Raw genomic sequence first — 8,443 nt, forward strand, 5'->3', positions numbered from 1 at the left:
TCACCTGTCAGCCTTCTGCATCTTGCATGTGGGTCCCAGTGTTTCTGTCCCCACCCCTGGTCACTTGGATGGGCTGTGTGGGGGCCACCAATGTGAAGAATCAAGGGGATTCTTCTGGCTCTCAGCCCTCCAGCAAGAATGGGACACTTGTCAGGTTCACGGGCTCTGGGCCCCCAAAGGCACAAGAGGGTGACATGTGACCTGCGGAGCTCTATTAGCAGGGGACTTTGCCTTGAAGTGGGTTGATTTAGGCTATCTGCTGCTGCAGAACTGACCATATATTTTGTGTATATTAGGTGATTTCAAGGAAAAAAATCAATGTTAATAGCAGCAATTGAGACTGTGGGAACATGCTATGGTGGTAGGGCCCCACTTTACACCTGGGTTTATGGGGAAGAAGGGCAGAGAGCCAGGGGTCCCTGCACTGGGGATGCTGGGGGAAGGGCTGAGGGTCAGGAGAGGGCAGATAATGAGCCAGGTCTCATCAGGCCAGAACAGGGCCACCCCAACCATGGGCCTTCAAATCTACGCATCCTGTATGTCTGCCGGTTAATCTTGAGCCTGGAGAATATTCTTTATTTTAAACTCACATTTCAGGCCAGTGTTTTGTTGTTTTAATGCACTGCTGGGGCTGAAAATCCAAAAGACACCAAAGCATACGAAGTTCTAAGTCTCCCTCTATCCTGGTTCGCCTTCCCGGAGGCCACCCGTGCTATCCATCTGTGTGTTCTTCCAGAGATAGTTTATTCATACTCAAAAGAAACACTGATGTTATGTATTTGTATATTTATATCCATGTGTTTCCCCCGCTTCCATGCAAATGGTTGGATCCAACACTTGCCATGCCGCTCACTGCTTTTGCATTTCACGTCTTTCTTGGAGCAGCTCTGCACTGATCTGTAGAGAGGGTCCCCATTCTCTCATCTGGCCATCTAGTGGTCCTTAAGGAAAGGCCTTGATTTTACCCAGCCGCGCCCCTACTGATGAGCCGGTATGTCGCTTGCATTCTTCTAGACTCTCTCTTTAGCAATGCTCTTGTCTCTCTGTTGGCCCTATGAATAGACACTATGGTAGGGTGTGTCTGTAGGGGCTGCTGGGACCAATAGCAGACACCTGCAACTTAAAGGAAGAGAGGTTTCTTTTGGCTCCTGGTTTCTGAGGTGTCAGTTCGTGGCCAGCAGGGGGCGTCGCACAGGAGAGGTGCTCAACTCATGGCAGCCAGGAAGCAGAAACAGAAGGAAAGAGCCAGAGAGGAAGGAGTCAGGGACCAGACGTCGTCCCGGCATGGACCACTGTGACCTACCTGGATACACTGATGTGTTTTAGTAATCTCTTGGGAATCCCTCAAGCCACACTGATCAGGTTGACAATCAAGATTGATCACAGTGTCACTGCCGGGCACCCTCGGCCTCTGCTGCTGTACCTCCAACAGGATTCTAGGGGAGTCTCTTAGAGACACTGGTCCTCTTCTCTCCCCCCTTCCCTCACTCTTTTCTTTCTGCCCTGTTAGAAACCTTCTCCTCCGCTGTATATCACCTGTTCTCCCCTCCCCAGCACCACCTCCTGGGCCCAAGGCTCCATCATGGCTTGGACTTTTGCAGATCCATTGCCCTTGGGGTGAAAATCAGATGAGGTCCCAGGTCTCTCTGAAGCCCTCGGTGGCTGGCTGGTGCTCAGGAGGTAAAGCCCGCAATCCCCACCACTGCCCTGTCCTGTCTCCCATTGCGTGGCCCTCCTCATTACCCACTAACCATCCATCTGGCTCCTTCCTGTCTCTGAGCATTGCGCCGATAGTGTCTCCTGCCTGGAGCACCCCAGCCCCGCCACGGCAGACGGCCTCGGTCACCTCCCTCCCTCCACCCCCTTGAAGGCTCCATCTAAATGCCACTTCCGTGCAGACGCCAGCCTGACCCTCCCACACCCCAGCACTCTGTCATTAGGCCCTGCTCATTTCCTCACATCACTAGGCACTCTGCATAATTACCTATTTGCTGTGTGTTTGCTTAATGTCCATTTTACCCAGTAGCTGTAAACTGCCCGAGGACAAAGATGCATGTCCTCTTCCCCACTCTGTCTTGTCCTGCTAATGGGGCCTGATTGGTGCTTGTCGAAGGAACATTTTAAAGCACATTTTCCAGGCCCACGCTTAGTACTGCATGTTCAAGATCAAATAGCACCCGCCAAGTATCCAAACAGAAAACCGAGGGGTGTGCACTTTTCTGGCAACAGAAGCCACAGAGAAAGTCTAGAAGGGTGAGCAACTTTGCACCAGTGAGAGAGAAGGAAAGGGCATTCCTGGCTGAGATACAGCATGAAACACTGAAGTTCGGGGAGGTGTGGGCCCAGGGAGGTCTGGACAGGGTGTGTGCAGGTGCGCGATGGGAGGTGAGTTAGAAAGTTCTCTGGAGCCCCCTATCACAGGTCAAGGCGGTAGCATATTTTTGTTATTTTCTATATTTTTGTAGCCCTTGCCTTTCTCTCTGCACTGTGCAGATGGTGGAAGCTCAATGAAAATACTGGTGTAATAATGCTCGATGTTACTAATTTATTTTACAAAGGGGAAGCTAATGCTCCTAGATTCAAAGCCACTGTCCCTGCCTCCTGCTGTTTCCTGTAGTCACGCTTACTGGAAAATGCTTGTGCTAGTCAGGGGAAGATACACTGTGTAACCAAAACCTCTCCTCCCAAAACCCAGTCTTACTAAGAAATAAAGAAATGTCTTTCTGTTTTTATAATAATTTGGGGTAGGTAGCTCTTCTTCTCATGGTCATTTGGAGACCCAGGCTCCTTTATTACCCCTTTTGGAGTTTGTCAGCATTTCTGTAGGTGAAGCTGGGTTTCAGCAGTGTCCTGGCTAAGGCAGGAAAAGGGAAACAGAGACCAAGGAAGAAGTGGCACCATTGTCTTAAAGACTCTGGCTCAGAGAAGCACACGTTACTTCTGCTCACCTCCCATTGGCCAGAACTTGACCTGACGCAAAGGAGGTTGGGAATTGTAGTCTAGCTGTACTACTCACCCACAATTCTGCTACTTTGGAAGAAGCAAGAATGGAGGAACTGCAGACTTGGCATGCTTTCATCATCCAGGGACTGAACCATACGTTCTGTTCTCTGCAACCAGTTGGGAAGAGACAGGAATCTTGGGTTCTCCCGATCTCTGTCTCCCAGATCCCTGAACTGCGTTCTCATTGGCTACTCTCCCCTTTATCCCCCTCCCTTTTCATTCCTGGCTGGTGACCCAGACCGCAGCCTCAGCTCTGCTGCTCAGTAAAAAGCCTTGATCAACAAATAAACATCAGAGTTCCTGTTCCAGTGTCTCCTAGGGACTAGAAACCAGAGAACCTCTTTTAAGTACTTGAGAAGCAACTTTTGAGACATAGAAACAAGCCATTAATTATAAACATGGGCCAGGTGTGGTGGTGCATGCCTATAACCCAGCACTTGAGTGGCTGAGGTAGGTGGATCACTGTGAGTTCAAGACCAGCCTGAACTACATAGTGAGACCCTGTGACAAAAACAAGGACAACAATAACAACAGCAACAAAATTACAAACCGCTGCCCGCAGGGATTATTCCAGACCTCAGAGAATACTTGCCAATATTGGACTTGTCCAACAGGGGTCACTGTATGCACCTGAAAGCAATGAAACTGAATGTAAAAACTCAATCATCTAAACTTTACTTTTATTACAAATAATATAAAATCTCATTGATATTAAAATTAATGATGGCTAATATTTATTGAGCACTTCCTGTGTCAAGCACTCGATAGCATTCCAAAGGCAATTTGACTTCTTCGTTCCCTCGTTTTCACTTCTCCAGGAATAGAATTCTATTACTGGCTCCACCTTCAAATGGGGAAACTGAGGCTTGGACAGATGAGGTACCTGACTGAGACCACGCTAACTACAGAGCAAAACTAGGGTTTGGTCCCAGGTCTGCCTGACTCTGGGACCTCGGTTCATAATAAAGCTGCCAGCCCACACAGCACGGAGTGACTTTTACAAGAACCAGAAAATGTGACTGTCCCTGAACACCTACAAGGCATACCACAGATTCTCGGCCCTTGTGGCACTCTCCAGGCACCTCTTTGTCCCCTTAGAAACGGAGGCATCGAGGCCAGGCATGCACAACCAGAAGGTCATTTTTGCTGGCCTCTGCTCCTGCAAACGACAGGCAGGCTGTGCCTTTGAGGGACGTTTGCCGTCCATCACGGTGGCTGCTTCCCCTTCTCCTTGGTGATCCTCTCTCCACGGGAGAGGCCAGCACCAGGCTGCTTCTCCCCTCTGACCTCTCTGCTTGCTTCTCCAGGGCTGAGCCCTCTTCCATGTCTCCCAGCACCTTTCCAAAACACTAGCACACCTGATGTCACCGTGGGCCTGGACACAGTGGAGCTGCTGGCTGGCACCTGGGGCTCTGCACGAGCCAGCTTGGTCTGTGACCTGCTCGGCCTTCTGCCCAGCCCAGTGGGTGCTCTACCAGCTGCAAAGAAGAATGGAGGGGGCAGAGGAAGTGCCCACAGACAAATAAATTCAGGAAATTCTGTATTCTCTCTGTCTTCTTTGAACTTCACAGTCCATGTCAGTATAGCTCTGAGATCCTGCAGAGAAACCTGCTCAGCTTTTGTTCAACCCAATCTTCCCATACTTGGGAAGATTTGGAAATTGGAAGACAAGGGAGCATCCTGAAGACAAACTACCTTAAAAAGGCTCCTGCAGCCAGCTCGGACCCCACTGCCTGCCCTCTCTGACCACCTGTCCCAATGGAATTGTAAGGCCTCACCCTAGAACCACATTCCCCATGACTGCCACCCGATGTCCTCCAATTGGAAAGTCAACCTTCAGCCTTAGCGGGGCCTTTCTCCCTGACTCTGAACTGTAAAACCAGCTGGGAGGTCACGTGTCGGGGAACATGTGGCCTTCTTGTGTCTCCTCCCTGAACCTCAGGGTTGTTCAGGAAAGCGGTTATCTCTCAGCCCATCTTCCTTTCTCTCACAGGGGCTGGCTCCTCACAAGGTGCTCTGGAAACAGCCATGGACCACAGACTGGGAAAGGAGGCTCCACCTTCCTCAGTCCCATCCCGCTCTGGTTCCGGAAACAATTCGTTGATGAGGGTGTATCTGCCCCCGCCGCAGTCCCAGCAGGGCCCAGCTTGATTCTCTGAGCACGATGCATAGGGTTTCCAGGAGCTCAGGAGCAGACAATGGGGCCTCCGCCTGCTGCCTTGACCAGCTCTGTGCACCCAGTCCAAGTGTGTCTCCTGCAGATGGGCACGTAAACCCTGGCCAAACCTTCCGTAGCAGGCTACCCCATCCTTCCTGAGCTGGGGGCCAGAAAGAACATGTCACAGGGCTACAGAAGCTGGGCCCAGGTGCCAACGGGAGTAAGAGAAGTGGCAGAGGCAGAGTTTGTGGGGAACCCAGGAGCTGTGCTGTGTCCCAAAGGTGCCTGTGCTGCACCTGGCCCGGAGCCTGCTGGGGGCAGGCATTCAGGAGCCAGACCTTTGGGTGGGATTAGAAGTTCCTGCTTTAGAAAAACTGGCTTTAAAACCGTCTCCCACTGGGAAACATAAACACAGCCAGGTTGCTGGCCTGCCGAGCTCTGTGCTGCTATGTTTAAGGTGAGGTGCAGTCTGTCTCACAAGCACGCAAGCAGAGACCGCACAGGTGACTCTGACACACATGTGAGGCTCATAGCACCTGCCAGGCAGCTCAGTCATTTCTGTGTTCTCCTCCTTCATGGGTGTTTGCAAGGTGTAGCTATTGGTCACGGTTCAGTCACCGCTGATCGGAGGAGCAGGTGAAAGCCACTAACCATCACCGGTTTTGTGTGTGGCAGTCAGTGTCAGGAGGCCCTGTCTGAAGTCCATTCCTGCAGTGGCATCAGAGGTGGTCATAGGTGCTACCATGCTGGGGTGGCAGCAGGTGTGCATAGAACCACCTGTTGGTTCTACCTGAGGGCGTGGTGGTGCCAGCTTGCAGCGGCTGATGCGCATTCCCTGCGTAGCAGAGTCGGGTATGGCATCTCAGCTCGCACACTCCCATAGGGGGACATCCTGCCACCCGTCCTGCTCCCCTCTCAGGACCTGTTCCCACCTACTAGGAGCCCCACTTCTGTCTCCAGCCTCATAAACCTGCAGAACAAGAAGCATCCTAGCAGCAGCCCCTGTATGGTGGCCACTCACAGACACCTGGGTCCCTGTTCCACCAGCCCCACCTTGGCTGTCCACGGCCACTTCCCTGCAGCGTGGCCTCGAGCTGTCTGCTGAACACCCATGGAGGAGACTGCCACAGGCCCGCTGCCATTGCAGACACCACCTCTGCAGACTGCATGGGGCACTGAGAAGGCCATTCTCCCGCTGTGACACTGCAGCCTCCACCACCCCCAATCTGCCATGGAGTGCAGTGTGGGTGGTGCATCCTTCTGGCCCCTGGCAAGTCAGTTTCTTCTTCCTGGCCTTTGTTTACTCATCTGTGAGATGGGGCCAGGGCTGGCATGCGCTCGTGAGGAGAGAGCTCATCTGTGACCAATTCTGTGTCTCATTTTCTGACTCTGTGTGTCCCCACCCCTTCTCACTCTGTCCCCTCCTCAGAGCAGCAGAATGCATCAGTCTCAGGGTGCAGAGAGGCACAGGGACCTCAGTCCCAGCTGGCCACTGAGGCCAACTCTGGAGGGCAGAGGCTCCTGCCTCTCTTGCCTCTCCTGCCTGGCCCCTACCTCTCTCAGCGAGTTCCCATTTGCTGCCGGGATAAATACACCTAGAGAAAGCCCAGGCAAGGCATCAGTGGCTCCTCCGCTGACTGCACAGACCCTCAGGTGCCCCGCGTGACCTCATGCATCACTGAGACAAGAAGGATCCCTCAGGCAGGGCTGTTAGGGGCCGGGATAAAATGATGGTCCTCAGGCCCCCATGCAGGGGCCTCTTGTTCTTGTCCTTCATCCGTGAGTGCCTCGCTCATGCCACAAAGCACAGGGGAAACCCTGTGGTTGTCAGGCAGCAGCTGTGGGTCCCAACCCTGCTAGGGGACAGTAGCCTTTACCAAACCCACTTTCTCTTGCAAGGTGGGGCTTGCTGTGTATACCAGCGCCCTGCTCAGCAGGTGCCTGGCCCTGAATGAATTTCCCTTCCCTGCCCCCCATTACCAGGCCCCAGTAATGACAGGGTTTCCACTGATTGTCTCACCCGCACTGCACCAGCCCCTCCCTGCCCTTCCTCTCCACGGGGGACTGCGGAGGCAGACAAAGAGCAGAAAAAGCGCCAGATGCGAAGGTCTGTGTGAGCAAGGCCGTCCTTTGGCACCCGTGCGCCGCTGGGGCGTTTGATCTCCAGCTTCACAAGTTCAGCCATTTTTCTTAAGAGAGGAAAAAAAGATTCAGACAGAGCAAGAGGAATGGAGACAAAGAATGAGAGACGATGAGCTAAAAAGGAGCAGAGCAGGGCAGCGAGGAAGGGAAAGAAAAGCAAGAGGAGAAGGAGAGGAGGCAGAGAGGGAGAGAGTCCTCTCCTGAAGCCACCCTGGCCTCCCTCTCTCCCCGCTCCAGCCCTGCTGCCCTGACCCAGACCAACTGCCTGCGGCTACCATATCAACTCTGAGTGATCCTGCCCTCTCTGGGGAGGTGACAGCCTCTAGCTCAGCGTGACAGGGTATCTGCTTAAGATTCAGGAGCCTCTGACACAGAGGCATCTCTGGCAAGCTGCGTTGAGCATCCCGAGGTCAGGAGGGCTGACTGACAGGGGACAAACAGGATGTCATCAGGAAGCCAGGAACCCCCCTTTCCTTGCTCCAGGCCCAGCAGCTTTTCCAGGGCTCCCGGGGAGCCAGTCACAAAGGCCAGCTTAGCATTACCTCTGCATTTATTTCTTGCTCTGCCTCTCCCTTCTCCCTCCCCTCTCCCCGCTCTCTCTCCCCAGGTCTTCGATTTCCTATTTGAGAGCAGTTCCAGCCCGTGCCACCGCTATAGTCCCAGCTTCTGTAACAGCAGAGGCTGTTTTGAGCCTGTGAGTCAGAAACCAGCGCTGGTTTTTATTAAAGGCAAAAAGAAAGAAGCTGATATTTAAAAAGCCAAACACCCTGTCATACGCCAAGTGTTCCATGGGACCTCCAAGTGCTGAGATAATATTTAAAAGCAGGCATGACCTGAAACAGCCCCCACCTGGTCCGGCTTCTGGTGGGAGTGTAACTGCCCTGGGTGGCTTCCTGGCTACACGTTTCTAGGTCACTTCCATCCTCCCCCACTAAGAGCCATGCCGGAAACACCATGGATTCCATTCCAGAGCAGGCGCCTCCATAATTAATGGGGTCACTGGAAACCAACTAGAAGGGTACCCAGAGGGGTGCAGGAGTGGGGGGCTCATCTCTGGGGGTCTTATCTCACTGGGCTCCAGGCAGAGAGGAACAGAGCCCACCCAGCCCGTGGGGCAGCATCTGCTGACCATGATCGGGC

The 8,443-nt window shown here is 53.1% G+C and overlaps 1 long non-coding RNA gene across 1 annotated transcript; it reads right to left on the reverse strand.

Annotated features, from left to right (window-relative positions):
- Positions 1–549: 549 nt before the first annotated feature.
- LOC134471200 (uncharacterized) lies at positions 550–3,291 on the reverse strand. Its single transcript, XR_010040510.1, has 2 exons — positions 3,017–3,291; positions 550–1,119 (listed from the first exon to the last, which is right to left on the reverse strand). It is a non-coding gene; the product is annotated as an uncharacterized LOC134471200 (long non-coding RNA).
- Positions 3,292–8,443: the final 5,152 nt, after the last annotated feature.

This window comes from Cavia porcellus, unplaced genomic scaffold (assembly GCF_034190915.1).
Source record: "Cavia porcellus strain 051 isolate PalLab524CR breed Dunkin Hartley unplaced genomic scaffold, mCavPor4.1 scaffold_17, whole genome shotgun sequence".
Classification (NCBI taxonomy): Eukaryota; Metazoa; Chordata; class Mammalia; order Rodentia; family Caviidae; genus Cavia; species Cavia porcellus.